Genomic DNA, 15,627 nt, shown 5'->3' on the forward strand with positions numbered 1-15,627 from the left:
CTCGTCCACGTTCACTGTGCAAGGAAGAGGCCAGGACGAGGATTAGTTGAACGATTAGTTAAACGGCTGATTTACAGATAAGTGTAATCATAATTGATTAGGCAACTGGCTAATTTATTAACTTACCAATCGAAAAATTGATTAAATAAATGAATATTCGAATAACAGAGAATTACACGACACGAGTACCGAATCAGTGAATAATTAAGACGCAAATAATTATATTCGTTATTGTTCAATTGATTGTATGATTGAGTGAGTGATTGATAGATCAAGCAATCGATCGACCAATTCATTCATTGATCAATATGTCAATCATTCAATCGATCAATAAGTCAATCGTTTTCAAGCGCCTTCGCAAAAAAAATTGGGCAGCACATAATAACTACAAGTTGTACAAAAACAGAATTAGGTATCACAAAAATTAGGCGCTCAATTATTACCAGTCAGTTATCATAAAGAATAAGCTTCGCGAGGCACGAACGAAAACAAAATTTATGGAACCCCAATAAAGTTTGTAGAAGGAACTTTTTATCCACATAGTACAGGCCAGGCGGAGATGTATCTTTTTTCAAACACCCGTGGGTACCCAGCCTGGAAACCGAATAAAATAGCATGTGAAACGTTATTCGAGGAAAGGCAGAAACCCAAGCTGTAAATGATATTGCCTTACATCCCCCCCACTTCCTCGCGGACGCTCCCCGCCTAATCCAATCAGCAAAGGGTGCATGCGACGGATCCGAGCGGTGTTTTAATACCCCCCCCCCCCCTTTCCCCCACCTGACTTTTTCAGATTAGGTATAGCGCAGTCGCCGAAGCATCGGTTAATGCAGATCGGCCAATCCCGAAAGCGGGTCCGCCTGTGAAACGCCAATTTTGGCGCGTCGTTCCGCCGCGAGCGATTGTGAGCGGCCCCTCGCTCGCACTTCTTGCTCCCCTTTTTCCAGACCAAGCGTCGCGCTCTCGGAGGCTGCGGTGTTTTTAATTAAAACCGTCCGCGGGCCGGCTCGAGTTGCTCTCGCGTTGTTCATTAATTAGGCCGCCCACGTGTTGTCAGTGGTCGCTGCAAGCCCGGCCTGAAATGGATGCCCAGGACACGTTCGGGGGATAACTGGGCGCGACGGTGCGGCGGCAGGCCCGAACTTGAGGCGTGAAAGAAGTGGCGGCCGCTCCTCTCTTGATCTAGCCGCCCACCGTGTGGGTTTTGCAACGCCATCCACTATAGCACCTCCTTTTACGTAAGCGTACATTTTTTTTTTCGTTGCTGCCTCGCCGCATTCTTTTTACGGAAACAGCCACCACACGTGTGTAGGTTCGTCGGCAACGGATTGCACAAAAGTGTACGCGTGGTCATGCGCAGTGTCTCAGTGCGCTCTACGTTTTGACGTCGGGTCAATGTGGATGGAAACCGCGCAAGGAACACAATTCGGGTGAACTGTCGAGCTATCAGCGAGGGAATGTTGCGAGGCGGGCTTTGACCCTTGAGAATTTTGTTTCCTGTTAACGATGGTGCGCGCTGTCGCACTACCATGTGACATTATGATTAACGCAGCTGTTGGGACGGCTGCTCCCGAAAGGAACTGCTCCCTGGTTAGAACCTTAGACGAAGACAAATCTTTTTCTGGCCGAAGATCTTTGCAGAGCTGAGTTTTCAAAGAATGCGGAACGAGAGGACGAACAGATGGATGGAATGTACGGATGGATAGATTGAATGGATTAATGGACGGAATGGATCGTAATGGAGTGGTATCGAACGGAAGGGAATGGAACGGAGTGATATATGGTATGGACGGATGGTGAATGGAATGGAAGGGAGTAATATATGGAATGCCTGTATGGATTCATGAATGGATGCATGGATCATGTAGTGCACAGAATGCACTGTAGTGGAATATGAGATAGATGGATTGATGGGTGGTGTGAATGTATAGTCGTGCGGATGGACTGACGGATGGATGTCATGGTATGATATGGTGTGGTATAAGTGGATGGAATGATATAAGAGGTTGGAATGTACGATGAGACTGGATGGTACGGACGCAGAAATAGAGAGAGAGAGAGAGAGAGAGAGAGAGAGAGAGAGAGAGAGAGAGAGAGAGAGAGAGAGAGAGAGAGAGAGAGAGAGAGAGAGAGAGAGAGAGAGAGAGAGGAGAGAGAGAGAGAGAGAAACGCCCATGTCGAATTTAATCGTTCAAAATCTTTTACCTGAGAGCGTATTGGGGTGAACCCCGGTATGTTTTCTGTCATCGCTCTCTTGGAGTCTCTTGTTTAGATGAATTTACCTCATCCCAGCCGTATTGTAGCACTGTCACCCTAGCGACTACAGTTCTAACTTCTTACAAATAAAAATATTCTAACTGCCCATCAAACTGTCCTCACAGACGCGACAATACCATTTTTCATTTCTGTCAACGCTGGTCGTCGCAGAAGAACCTTGAGAACAGTTTTTGAAACTGCCCTTTATAGGTGTATCCTTCTTTGCTCACATCTGCCATAAAATTCGATCACTGCCGACACTTTCACGCTAGTTTTTAGGGGTACTGAAACGAACAGTGCTTGGGGAAACGCCCGAGGACAACTATACAAAGTAAACAAATGGAAATTAATGACATCCACCCGAAATGCAGCTGTACAAAGGAAAGCTATACAGCTTTCTCGGAAACTTCGCAGTTGAAGAAAAATTCGTCCTGGTCCAGGATTTTTTCTGCAAGTTTCTTAAACTGCGAGGTTTCTGAGAAAGCTGTATAGCTTTCTCTTGTACGGCTGCATTTCTGGCGAATGTAAAATTTTCCTTGGCACAAGCTTACTCCACCTTGGGGAATTCCCCTTAATCTGTTCGAAAATCAGCAATACCCTAAGCAATAGCTTCCACCCATACAGACGTCTGACTGACGCCCCTCGAACATCGCAATCATGAAAAATCTAAAAAATAGGAGGAGGAGGAGGAGGAGGGAGGAGGAGGAGGAGGAAGAAGAAGAAGAAGAAGAAGAAGAAGAAGTAGAAGAAGAAGAAGAAGAAGAAGAAGAAGAAGAAGGAAAAAAAATAAAGTAGGATCACGAATCGTCTGTGCTCCTTCGTTCTCCATCAACGAAGTTGACCGAGCCGTGCTCAACACCGATCGAAATGGCAATGTCAGTGCGTGACAATTAAGTGAGGCTCCTCGGGTCTGGATCCTCGTCTCGCTTCCTGGAAACTATTCGATGTTATCGGCGGCCGCGAGCTCCCCAAACCCTGCAGCCAGGAGCATGGATGATCACGCGCGCGCTGCTATTTATACGCGGCTCGATAGGCTTTCAAAGCAGGTGCCGTCGATGAGCCTCCCCGCTTGTCACGTAGCTCGTTCCCGCTTTTGTTGCTAATGCTGCGTGCCCCCTGACCGACGGGGGCGACGTTGCTGAGACGACGTGTGCCGAACAAAGTGCAACGAACTCGCGGAGTACATTGAACTTGAGCCACACACGCTACACGCTTTCCCCTGGAAGGACGATCCGCAAGCAGACGTCCTAACGTCCTTCACGGGAGACAAGGAACTAGACAAAACACAGGCTGTGCGTGTTAATAATTTTGTGCAGTGGGTGAAAACCTGTGAGTAGGAGAGAGGCGGTCATTTTTGTGCTGCGAGTTAAAGACGGCTCGCAGGGCGTTCTCATACGGAGATCTAAAATGGGCGTGAACGCCTTGAACACGGAAGGTACATATATCATTCCTTACGCGTGGAACGTGCAGAGAAATTACCATAAAGAGCTGTGACTGAGTGGTGTATGGCGCTGCTCTTTCCACCGGTTGATTACACGAAGTAGAGCGTGCGGCTCCCCCGTACTGTCCAGAACCCGTGCAAGGGAGCGTAGGTAAACGGGCGTTGTCGGCTTTGCTCTATAATCGATCGCCTGCCGCCGGAGCGGCGCGCGAAATGACCCCTGTCCGTATGAGTCGGGTGTCATGCGCGACGCCTCAAAACCACGACGTTGCCGCACAACAAACAGCGATTCGTTATCGGTAATGAAACTTAGGTAATTTTAGGGTGCAACGTGTTGAAGGATGACGCAGTTGGACGTCTTGAGGGCAGGCTGCCTCTTGAAAGCCCGGCGACTTGTGTGATATCAGTAAAATTATGATGACAGATGTTGCTTTCTCTCTCTCTCTCTCTCTCTACACATATATATATATATATAATATATATATATATATATATATATATATATATATATATATATATATATAGTGAGGCCGTAGATAGAAGGTGACGGGACCGTTGCTTTCGCAGCTCCTTTATTTCCGAGGCGTCAGGCGGGGAAGAACCAAGATGGCGACTCAGCGCTGATGATGATTAGCCGAAGACGAGGTTGTGCCGATGATGATGAGTATGTACTATGTACAGCAGATGATGCGGTAACCGCAAGCTACTGGTGATGATTATAATACCGATGGGGACAAATATCTCCTAGCAGGCAGCAAGACACGAACTCAGCTCACAATAAATATATATATATATATATATGTTTATATATATATATATATATATATATATATATATATATATATATATATATATATATATATATATATATATATATATATATATATATATATATATATATATATATATATATATACACGCACACACAGAAAGAAATGCCGGCAGTCTACTACAACGCCATAGAAGGTATAGGGGAATGGTTAGACTATTTTTTACCGGTAGTGACGTTACATTATTATTTTTTTTATTATTATTATTAATTACATGAGAAGGAAAGAAAGGAGAAAAGAAAGAAAAACACGCGCCCAGAGTGGGGGCCGAACCCACGCCTTTCGATTAGATCTCGAATGCCTTACCAATTCGGGTATCTGGGCGACTGTGTTGTCCTTCACTTTCTGGGGTATTTATATTTACTAAAACTGTATCTGACGCTTGAGGGTGGTAGCCAGCGCCACTCAGACTACACGGGGAGAAGGGGACCTTCTTTTCAACCCCCGGGGCGTGACGCCAACGTCTACAGCCTGTCATCAGGGGGTAACTGGTGGGAACCCTCTTATGCTACCTTTGCATCAAGGCTGCCAGAACCGAGGCCCTCGCTAAGCTTTCGTACGATAATAGGCTTTAGAAATGAGGGGCTCGTTAGGAAATACAGATTTATACAGATACAGGAATACAGGATATATATATATATATATATATATATATATATATATATATATATATATATATATATATATATATATATATATATATATATAAAATACAGAAATAAGGATTGGCAGTCAAGAATACCAAGGAAAGCAAAGGGAAGGATGCGGTAGGTCAGTCATTGAAACAGATAAAGAATTTTGGAAGAAAGAAAGTGAGAGAAAATGCCTTCCGGGTGGGATCCGAACCCACAACCTCCAGAATACGCGTCTGGTGCGATGACCACTACGCTACCGGCGGGGATGTTTTTCCCCTCCGCTTTCTGGGGTGTTTATTTGCTGCCTGCACTTAAGGGTGGTAGCCAGCTCCACCTGGACCACTCGGAGTGGAGGGGACCTTCTTTTTTACCCCCGAGCCGTGACTCGAACGTCTACAACATGTTGAGAGTGGTCGAGCAGCGTTCAACCCTTTAAGCTACCTATGGCACCAAGACTGCCAGAATAGAGACCCTCGCTATGCATGTAGGGAATCGGAATGGGAAATGAGGGGCTGTTTGAAATAATACAGAAATAAGTAGTGGTAGTCAAGAATGCCAAAAAAGCAAAGGGGAGGATACGGTAGGTCATTGAAACAGATAAAGAATTTTGAAAGAAAGAAAGAAAGTGTAGAAGAAAAAATGCCCGCCAGGAGGGGTCCTTCTTTTTAAAGAGACCTTAGTATTATATATATATATATATATATATATATATATATATATATATATATATATATATATATATATAATACAGAAATAAGGATTGGCAGTCAAGAATACCAAGGAAAGCAAAGGGAAGGATGCGGTAGGTCAGTCATTGAAACAGATAAAGAATTTTGGAAGAAAGAAAGTGAGAAAAAATGCCTTCCGGGTGGGATCCGAACCCACAACCTCCAGAATACGCGTCTGGTGCGATGACCACTACGCTACCGGCGGGGATGTTTTTCTCCTCCGCTTTCTGGGGTGTTTATTTGCTGCCTGCACTTAAGGGTGGTAGCCAGCTCCACCTGGACCACTCGGAGTGGAGGGGACCTTCTTTTTTACCCCCGAGCCGTGACTCGAACGTCTACAACATGTTGAGAGTGGTCGAGCAGCGTTCAACCCTTTAAGCTACCTATGGCACCAAGACTGCCAGAATAGAGACCCTCGCTATGCATGTAGGGAATCGGAATGGGAAATGAGGGGCTGTTTGAAATAATACAGAAATAAGTAGTGGTAGTCAAGAATGCCAAAAAAGCAAAGGGGAGGATACGGTAGGTCATTGAAACAGATAAAGAATTTTGAAAGAAAGAAAGAAAGTGTAGAAGAAAAAATGCCCGCCAGGAGGGGTCCTTCTTTTTAAAGAGACCTTAGTATTATATATATATATATATATATATATATATATATATATATGTATATATATATATATATATATATATATATATATATAATACAGAAATAAGGATTGGCAGTCAAGAATACCAAGGAAAGCAAAGGGAAGGATGCGGTAGGTCAGTCATTGAAACAGATAAAGAATTTTGGAAGAAAGAAAGTGAGAGAAAATGCCTTCCGGGTGGGATCCGAACCCACAACCTCCAGAATACGCGTCTGGTGCGATGACCACTACGCTACCGGCGAGGATGTTTTTCCACTCCGCTTTCTGGGGTGTTTATTTGCTGCCTGCACTTAAGGGTGGTAGCCAGCTCCACCTGGACCACTCGGAGTGGAGGGGACCTTCTTTTTTACCCCCGAGCCGTGTCTCGAACGTCTACAACATGTTGAGAGTGGTCGAGCAGCGTTAAACCCTTTAAGCTAGCTATGGCACCAAGACTGCCAGAATAGAGACCCTCGCTATGCATGTAGGGAATCGGAATGGGAAATGAGGGGCTGTTTGAAATAATACAGAAATAAGTAGTGGTAGTCAAGAATGCCAAAAAAGCAAAGGGGAGGATACGGTAGGTCATTGAAACAGATAAAGAATTTTGAAAGAAAGAAAGAAAGTGTAGAAGAAAAAAATGCCCGCCAGGAGGGGACCTTCTTTTTAAAGAGACCTTAGTATTATATATATATATATATATATATATATATATATATATATATATATATATATATATATATATATATATATATATATATATATATATATATATATATATATATATATATATAGGGTTTGGAAATGAGGGGCTCGTTAGGAAAATACAGAAAGAAATGCCGGCCGTCTACAATGCCAAAGAAGGCGTTAGACTTTTTTTTACCGTTAGTGACGTTACATTATTATTAATTTTTATTAATTACGTGAGAAAGAAAGAAAGAAAAATACGCGCCCAGAGTGGGGACCGAACCCACGCCTTTCGATTAGATCTCGAATGCCTTACCAATTCGGCTATCTGGGCGACTGTGTTCTGCTTCACTTTCTGGGGTATTTATATTTACTACAACTGTATCTGATGCTTGAGGGTGTTAGCCAGCGCCACTCAGACTACACGGGGAGAAGGGGACAGTTATCTTCGAGGTGTTCTTTTCCCCGGGGCTTCTCCTCCAAGCCGCAGCAGCGCTGAAGATCTGACCCCGGGTATCTCCAACCGACAAACTCAGCCTCCGATACAAAACTGCACATTTATTTACAGCCCGGCGGGCGATTAAAAAACAGTACTCAGGCGGAGCTCAAAGACGACGGGCCGAGCTCTCCTGCGCTCGGACCGCGTCTCCTCGTCTTCATCTTCCCTTCCTCCTGACGCTGACGGCCGGGGAAGAAGGAAAAGCCAGTTGTCTCCGTCGGTGGCCATCGCATGTGGTGGTGGTTAAGAGATCCGGTGCGCGCAGGCGTTCGAAATGCGCGGCGTCTCAAGGCGCCGCGCGACACGTGCATTTCATTCGTGCGCTGCTCGCCCCAGGGCCCCCGCCAGTCCGTGCGTCGAAGCGCCCGACACCTCCACCACCACTGTGAAACATAACTTCAGGAATGTTTCACACACGAAACACACACCACACACACTTTTGGCACGTGCACCATCGTTCCTTCAGTTTGACGACACAACAATCAGCACGGCCAGTGCCCCTTGACCCTGGCTGCAGGTCACCATGACAAAATAGGCACAATCATCTAGCTCAATCACAGCGAGCGGCCTCTAAGAGAAGGCGGTACGCACCGGCCGTCGTCGTCCGAATACACCCTTGCCATGCGGCGCACCCCGCCACACAACAGTAACAGGGGCCCCTCTCCTCCTCGCTTTCTCGCTCGAGGAGGGACCGCTGCTGCCTCGTCGGCCTGCGTTGCAGCCACGCTGCACTGCGGTGAAGCTGGCTGACGCTTCCTCGCCTTTTTGTCCGAACACCCAAGTTCAGCCATGCCTGCAGTCCTACCTGCAACTCCCTGGGGCTGCATTACATGAGCGGCCGGACCCTGAAGCACACTTTCCTCTCTAAATTCGCTGGAGCTCCCCATGGCGATTACATTTTCGCGGCAAGACGGATCTCCAGAAACACAAGCCGCAATGTGCGCGACCCCAACTGCGGCCGATTCCTCGCGTGATTCAGGTTCTGCTGCATCCTGCAAAGCAACTGGCCGCTCGACCACGCTCCCGGAATGTTCTCCATCTCCGCACGCTGCGATAACGGGCTCACGCTGAACTGAAGCGAGCCTCAGCCCCTTCGGGACGGTTGATTTAAGAACTTCATAGTTCTCCCGCACCTTTCTGTGTGAACCCCCGTGTTCGGCAGTTACTGAGCCACCGTGCGCGCACAAAGCGCCGTTCTCTACCACACACCGTTGTGTGACGCACGGAGTAGCGAGGGGCTCATCGGTCACATGAATGCGAACATGCGACGCAGCTGAGGCTGTTTCTGTGGCTATCAGCTTTTTCACGGGGAAGCGCACACTCTCAATCACCTCTGACTGCCTGTCATTTCCAAATGCAGCCTCGCGCGTAACACCTTCTTTCACCTCCATCTTCATTTCGGTGAAGCTTTCTACGCGGGATGCTTCACTATCCTGCTCCCCGGTTGCAGGAAATCTGAGCGCCCACGAAGGAACGTGCGCCACTATCCTCTTTTCGCCTTTCCCGCGAGATTCTGATCGTGTCGAATCCCGCGATACAGGAGGACTACGCGCGCCCAGTGAATGGATTCCACCCAGCACATCTTTCGGCGTACTGGCGCACCCCAGTCCACTCTCTCCCTCAGTGCCGAACATTACTCGTTGAGCAATCGGTGAGGCAGGAACATTGTTAGCTCTCTTGAAACGTTCACTCTTGGAACGTTCCGCTGCTAACTCTGCCTCAGCGATTCTCAATTTCGCCAGCAATAGCGCCTTCTGCTCAGCGAACGACATGGCTGACCTAATCCTGACGCTTGCTTCCTCGTCAGCACTCACACTCAGCTCCATCTCACCATATCTAACCGGCCCCCCTTATCTCGGGGCTGCTCACGTAGCACCCCCTACATGTCATGGTGAGCCACGCACCCAGGATCAAGTGAGGCACTGACCTGCATAGCTCGGTGCCTGTAGAGATGCCGCACTGGTGCAGATGGGATATCCATTTAGGCGCGGCTCCGTCAGCCTAGGTGTCCGCCAAACGGCCAGCTGACTTCTCGCCTGCGGACAGCTCGCTGCTCCTGCCGCTCCTCGATCAGTGGGCTTCTGATACCTCCACTGACCGCTGGTCAAGATGCTTCTCCGCCACTCGGCAGGCCGCAGAGATTCCCTCGGTCGCCGTTGAGAAGTCCGTTGAGCGCCGATCGAGCCGCTTCTCCACCAGGCTGGCGAGCTCCGCTGCTCCCGCCGATCTCGGTCAGCAGACCACGATTTCTCCGCCTGCTCCGTCCGTCGAGGGGCTCGCCTCACCCGCCGGCTAGCTGAGTCGTCGCTGTTGAAGATCCTGTCGACTGCGCCAGTTATCTTCGTGATGTTCTTTTCCCCGGGGCTTCTCCTCCAAGCAGCAGTAGCGCTGAAGATCTGACCCCGGGTATCCTCAACCGACAGACTCAGCCTCCGATACAAAACTGTACATTTATTTACAGCCCGGCGGGCGACTAAAAAACAGGACTCGCGCGGAGCTCGAAGACGGCGGGCCGAGCTCTCCCGCGCCCGGACCGCGTCTCCTCGTCTTCATCTTCCCTTCCTCCTGACGCTGACGGCCGGGGAAGAAGGAAAAGCCAGTTGTCTCCGTCGGTGGCCATCGCATGTGGTGGTGGTTAAGAGATCCGGTGCGCGCAGGCGTTCGAAATGCGCGGCGTCTCAAGGCGCCGCGCGACACGTGCATTTCATTCGTGCGCTGCTCGCCCCAGGGCCCCCGCCAGTCCGTGCGTCGAAGCGCCCGACAGGGACCTTCTTTTTCAACCCCCGGGGCGTGACGCGAACGTCTACAGCCTGTCATGAGCGGTCAACTGGCGGGAAACCCTCTTATGCTACCTTGGCATCAAGGCTGCCAGAACCGAGGCCCTCGCTAAGCTTTCGCGTGATAATAGGGTTTGGAAATGAGGGGCTCGTTAGGAAAATACAGAAAGAAATGCCGGCAGCATCAGATACAGTTGTAGTAAATATAAATACCCCAGAAAGTGAAGCAGAACACAGTCGCCCAGATAGCCGAATTGGTAAGGCATTCGAGATCTAATCGAAAGGCGTGGGTTCGGTCCCCACTCTGGGCGCGTGTTTTTCTTTCTTTCTTTCTCACGTAATTAATAAAAATTAATAATAATGTAACGTCACTAACGGTAAAAAAATAGTCTAACCTTCACCTATGCCTTCTTTGGCGTTGTAGACTGCCGGCATTTCTTTCTGTATGTATATATATATATATATATATATATATATATATATATATATATATATATATATATATATATATATATATATATATATATATATATATATATATATATATATATATATATATATATATATATATTCTTCTCTCTCTCATTCCGGATGAGAGCCACGGAGCTTCATGGCACTGAGCGGCTTTCCATTCGAACGGTATATGGAATATTTAGCGAATTTGACGGCCTAGATTTTCACCTTTAGACTGGTCTTTTTGCCCAGCACGTAAAGTTAATAAACTCTAAGACAAGCCATCGTGAAGGCGATGCTCCACTAATGGAACCGAGCTGAATCCTGGTGAGGAAACCAGTACCCGAGTCTTATACTGATAGATAACACATGGCGGGCTTCATTATTGTACAAATCATCACTATAGTCGTCCAGACAATGTTCCTTCGCAGTGATATTGACCTTGCCACGTGGCGGAATTATACCTAGTCGCTGCTCCAGCACCTCTGACGGTACGGCCTTCCAGAATATGCTGGCAGCGCACGGTGCATACCACTGTGCCGTGCATCTGTTAAAAGTATTAACCATATTCTTGGGACGCCAAATGCGCCGGTTTGTGTGCGGGATAACACCCAGTGGCGGTAGTGATAGCGATAGCACTGGAGCATTCTATCAGTGCGTCATCTCTGAACAGCTATATCTCTGGCGCACACCAAGATTCGTATAGCTGGTCAACACGTATTGGCACGACACACGCAAGCGTGAAACGTGCCGATGTACTGCCGCCTTATCACAGTGTTGTCGCGCCAGCTTACTTCGCGGGTGTGTGCTGTCTGCAAGTGTCCGCGTGTTATATGGTCTCGGTTATGGTGCTCGTAAAAAATGCTATCTGATCATCTCAAAATAAAACTCTGGGTTATGCAAATACAACGGTAGTACCAATACTCGAAGAAACATGTCGGCACCGATTGTGCGTGCGATTTCATGACAGGGACAACTATATACTTTTCTGTAGCGCAAACCTAATTTTATCGATCACAACACGATTATCAAAGGTTGTTTCACGCATTTATTCGAGAAGCTTGGTGCTTTCTATGCGGTGCCGATCTCTAAAGACAGACCACTAATTAGAGCGCTATACACGCGCTTTGGACACAATCGCACTTCAGTGAGAGCGTAGAATAAATTATATACTAGGGTTGCAAAAAGTAGTTGCCTACAACTGTGTCGACAAAGAAGAAAAAAAAAGCGACATTCAGGGGAAACAAATCTACAGGGTTCCGAGCAAATTGCGCGTAGGGGCGCGTGTTCTTTGTACAGAACAATCCTTTGTAAGCAAGAAGACAACGAAAAGTGTGTTGTAAATTACCTTCCACATTTCGCAAGCCTGCGAACAAGGAAAAAGAAACTGCACGAAACTTTTTTATTGACTCGTTGGTACTCCGGGCGCCTTTCTCAGAGAAAAATTGAGGCAGAATTGGCGGCTATTAATAACCAATAATAATAAAAAAATGTGGGAAACAGGAAATCTTCTGCTCTGTAGCGCGCTATTTTTTTCTCGGAATGCGGCAGCTGTGCTTTCGCTTTGTGCAGCGAAATGTGTACTGTTTACAAATGGAAGTGCGGACCGCGTAGCATCAGATGCAAAGAGCAAATGACCGAGTAAAATGCAGAATAAAAACCGAAGACAGGTAAGAATGCAGCATTACTGCGGTAACTTTCTTGCTTTACTATTTACCGTTGTTCATATTTTGTTGACCTTCGAGCCATTTTATGGGAGTTAAATATTTTGCTACATTTTCCGCCAATTATGCCGGCTCCTTTCTTGCGCTATTACAGGTCTAAGCAAATACAGCAACCTGAGGCCAAGCCTGGCCAAGTCAATTGCGTCGATACCCGGTAAAATTACAGGTTGCCGCCTGAACGCGTTTCCTATTGGCGCCCGAGGAACATAACGGTTCTGCGGCTACCCCGGAGGACGATTAAAGTCGAGGCGGCAAACACGCCCGGCGTGAAATGTTTGAGCAGAGCAAATCTGCTCGCACGATGAAATATTTTGCGCCGTAAACGGCGCGCTCACAGCCGTTAGACTTGATGACAGCCAGCCAGACTTTATTGGGAAGGTGCTGAGGCCGTAACGCCTCCTCAAATTGCCCCCCTCTGAACGGCGTTTGGCCTCACAAATTGCTCGCATGCGCGCGGGTGTTCAGTGCGCGCCAATAGTAGGGACGTCCCTCTGCACGCTGCATTTTAGGCTTACGAATTTGAAGCACACTCAGTTGGTTGGCCAAGGAATGCCGTTGTTTAAAACATATTTAGGCAACAAAAAAAGAGTACACCAATCTTTTTTAAAACCCAATTTTAGTATTAAATACCAAGTCTAGTTTTGAAAGAAAAATGACAAAGTTCTCAGGGCCTGTGCATGCAAGCACCCGTAAAGGCAGCATAATATATACTAGACTTGAAATGTGGATGTTTATTCTCTTCCAATTCCATTCGTGGGTAGCGAATTTCGTAATTCTACTACTTCTAACCTGTAGGAGTACAAAAACTTGACAATGCCCACTCCTGAAGTGGCGCCGGGTCGTTCCATTCCATGCGAAATGTTTATGTCAAAAGTATCTCAACGCAGACGAAAACATGAGTAAACCGGCGTTATATAAAAAAAGGGAATGGTTGACGAAGTTAGTTTTCTGGATTTATTTTCGAACAAAACACTGTGAAGGGCTGTTTATAGCCAGTTCCTTCAATACGTGCACAGGGTTAAGCTACAGGCTTCTGGGGTGTTTCGTTTAAGCACACAAGCTGCTCAGAAAGAAGAATCTGAGAGGCGAGTATGCCTCGCTGTCGTAAAAAAAGAATAAGGCACCGGTAATACCCTTCGCACTCTGCCTGCTGTGTGCTTAGTACAAAAACACCTTTCGCGGCATGGTTGAAGTAGAAGACTCTTGGTGTTGAGTAAGTTAAGTTACGTCAACATATAGCTCGTGAGAGGTAGAGTGCCCTCTTAGATTGTCTCATGCTCCGAAGGCGGTGTCACTGGACGGTTTTAGGGGCAAAGCTCCTCTTGCTCGGGCCCTGTACCGGCCGTATACGGCACATTGTACACGGCACATTGATGATGATTGTGGCAGGATCCCCCTAGGGATTGGCCAACCAAAGATTGGCCGAAGAGGTCAAAACATTCAACGCGTTCGTTGCTACCACGGGTTGCTACCCAACAAGGAGGACAGGAAGAAGAAGAGGTTGTCGCTCGTCGCCTGCGAGCTGAAGAAACGTACCGGGGGTACGCGACACAAGACGCTCTGCAGAAGGTGACGGCCAAGGTGGCTAAAATGTCACACACAGAATTCGCCAACTTACCCATGGAAACTCTCATAGTCCCAAACAAGCCCTACATAATCACCACAAACCTCGACGTCGTCGACGGGCTTGTCAATGGAGCGGTGCAAAGCTTGACGTGCCGAGTCTTTAATGATGTGTGGGCGAATGTTTCACGGTTTTACCCATAAACATTTTAGCTTCGCCCCTCTCATCCTAATTCACTTCGTGGAGATGGCGGGATTTTTTTGTTCCTCTCATGCGTTCTAACATGACTTTGTTTCTTGCATACTCGGGAGCGGTACTTGCAGTGCTGCCGAGAACTTGCCCACTCGATAGAAGGAACCACTGAAAAAGCAGAGCGCATTTCTTGAGCCGTTGCACATGAGCGGGGTGGGAATTTGAACTTTGATCCAGCAGTGATGCATCGATTAAAAAAATGAAAGAAGCCCACACTAATGCGTAAGACTTCAAGGTAGCGAAGCTGTACGCAACAGTAGCGTTTTCATTTTTTTTTTCGCCTCACGGCGTTGTTTAAGCCTCGCCGCTGTACGAGAGATCACAGCTGGGTGTTCGTCTTCCTCTATCGCACCCGATTCTGCGCCGTACATGCCCTCGCACCTTTCCTTCGTGGCGTGAGCTTATCGCTGCGGCGGCGGCCTCCTCGCCTTCCTGCGCCCCGTCCAGCGCACGGGTACCCCGCACGTCTCCTCTCCCTCCTTGCCTGTCTCTCCCTTGACGCGTACCTCTCCCCGTTATCGGGCCATTGCTTGCCGAAGGGGGTGTGGTTTGACCTTTAGCGCTCAAGGGCAAAACTGGTCACCCCGCGAAGACTGCCCGAGATAGCGTAGTGTAGCTTTCGCTGCAAAAACGCTGAGTCACCCCGCACAATGGTGGAATGTCTTTCGATGCTGTCGTTTGAGGCCTGGACAGTGTTCACAGCAAGAAAAAAAAAAAGAAAACGGCAGCTATTGTGAATGCCAGCCGGTTTCACGTGTGCTGCGCAGGGATGAAAGAAAAATCTCCTGGATTCTTCGGCTCTTTCAATACAATTAATATTTCTTCCAAACCTGTAGGCGAGATCTGCGACAAACCTGAGCTCATATTTTGACAATCTCGTTTTCTCGCACGCATGCTGCGTTTCACAGAGCTCCGGATCCGGTCCAAACAGACCTCTCGTGATTGTTTGCTTGTTTGGTCGTATGCGCGCGCAGGGGCAGATTCAGTGACCTGATGGGCAGCGAGGGGAAGGGACGGTACCTTACATCATGGAAAGATAGAGGATTGGAGAAGTTACATTTTGTAGCCGTGGTAGTGCCAGTTCAGATGTGCTTAAAGCACCCCCCCTCCCCATCCAGATTAGCCTCTGTATGTGCGACGCAGAAACAAAGAAAG

General features: G+C 47.6%; 1 protein-coding gene and 3 non-coding genes across 5 annotated transcripts in view; all 4 read right to left on the bottom strand.

Annotated features, from left to right (window-relative positions):
* Nwk (FCH and double SH3 domains nervous wreck) overlaps positions 1–15,627 on the bottom strand; it is a 183,176-nt gene that overhangs the window by 55,484 nt on the left and 112,065 nt on the right. The window lies entirely within an intron of this gene.
* On the bottom strand, positions 5,353–5,425 carry Trnat-cgu (transfer RNA threonine (anticodon CGU)). Its single transcript has one exon. It is a non-coding gene; the product is annotated as a tRNA-Thr (tRNA).
* On the bottom strand, positions 6,023–6,095 carry Trnat-cgu (transfer RNA threonine (anticodon CGU)). The gene has a single exon. It is a non-coding gene; the product is annotated as a tRNA-Thr (tRNA).
* On the bottom strand, positions 6,705–6,777 carry Trnat-cgu (transfer RNA threonine (anticodon CGU)). Its single transcript has one exon. It is a non-coding gene; the product is annotated as a tRNA-Thr (tRNA).

Source organism: Haemaphysalis longicornis, unplaced genomic scaffold, assembly GCF_048455015.1.
Source record: "Haemaphysalis longicornis isolate Haplotype H1 unplaced genomic scaffold, Haemaphysalis longicornis Haplotype H1 scaffold_3, whole genome shotgun sequence".
Taxonomy (NCBI): Eukaryota; Metazoa; Arthropoda; class Arachnida; order Ixodida; family Ixodidae; genus Haemaphysalis; species Haemaphysalis longicornis.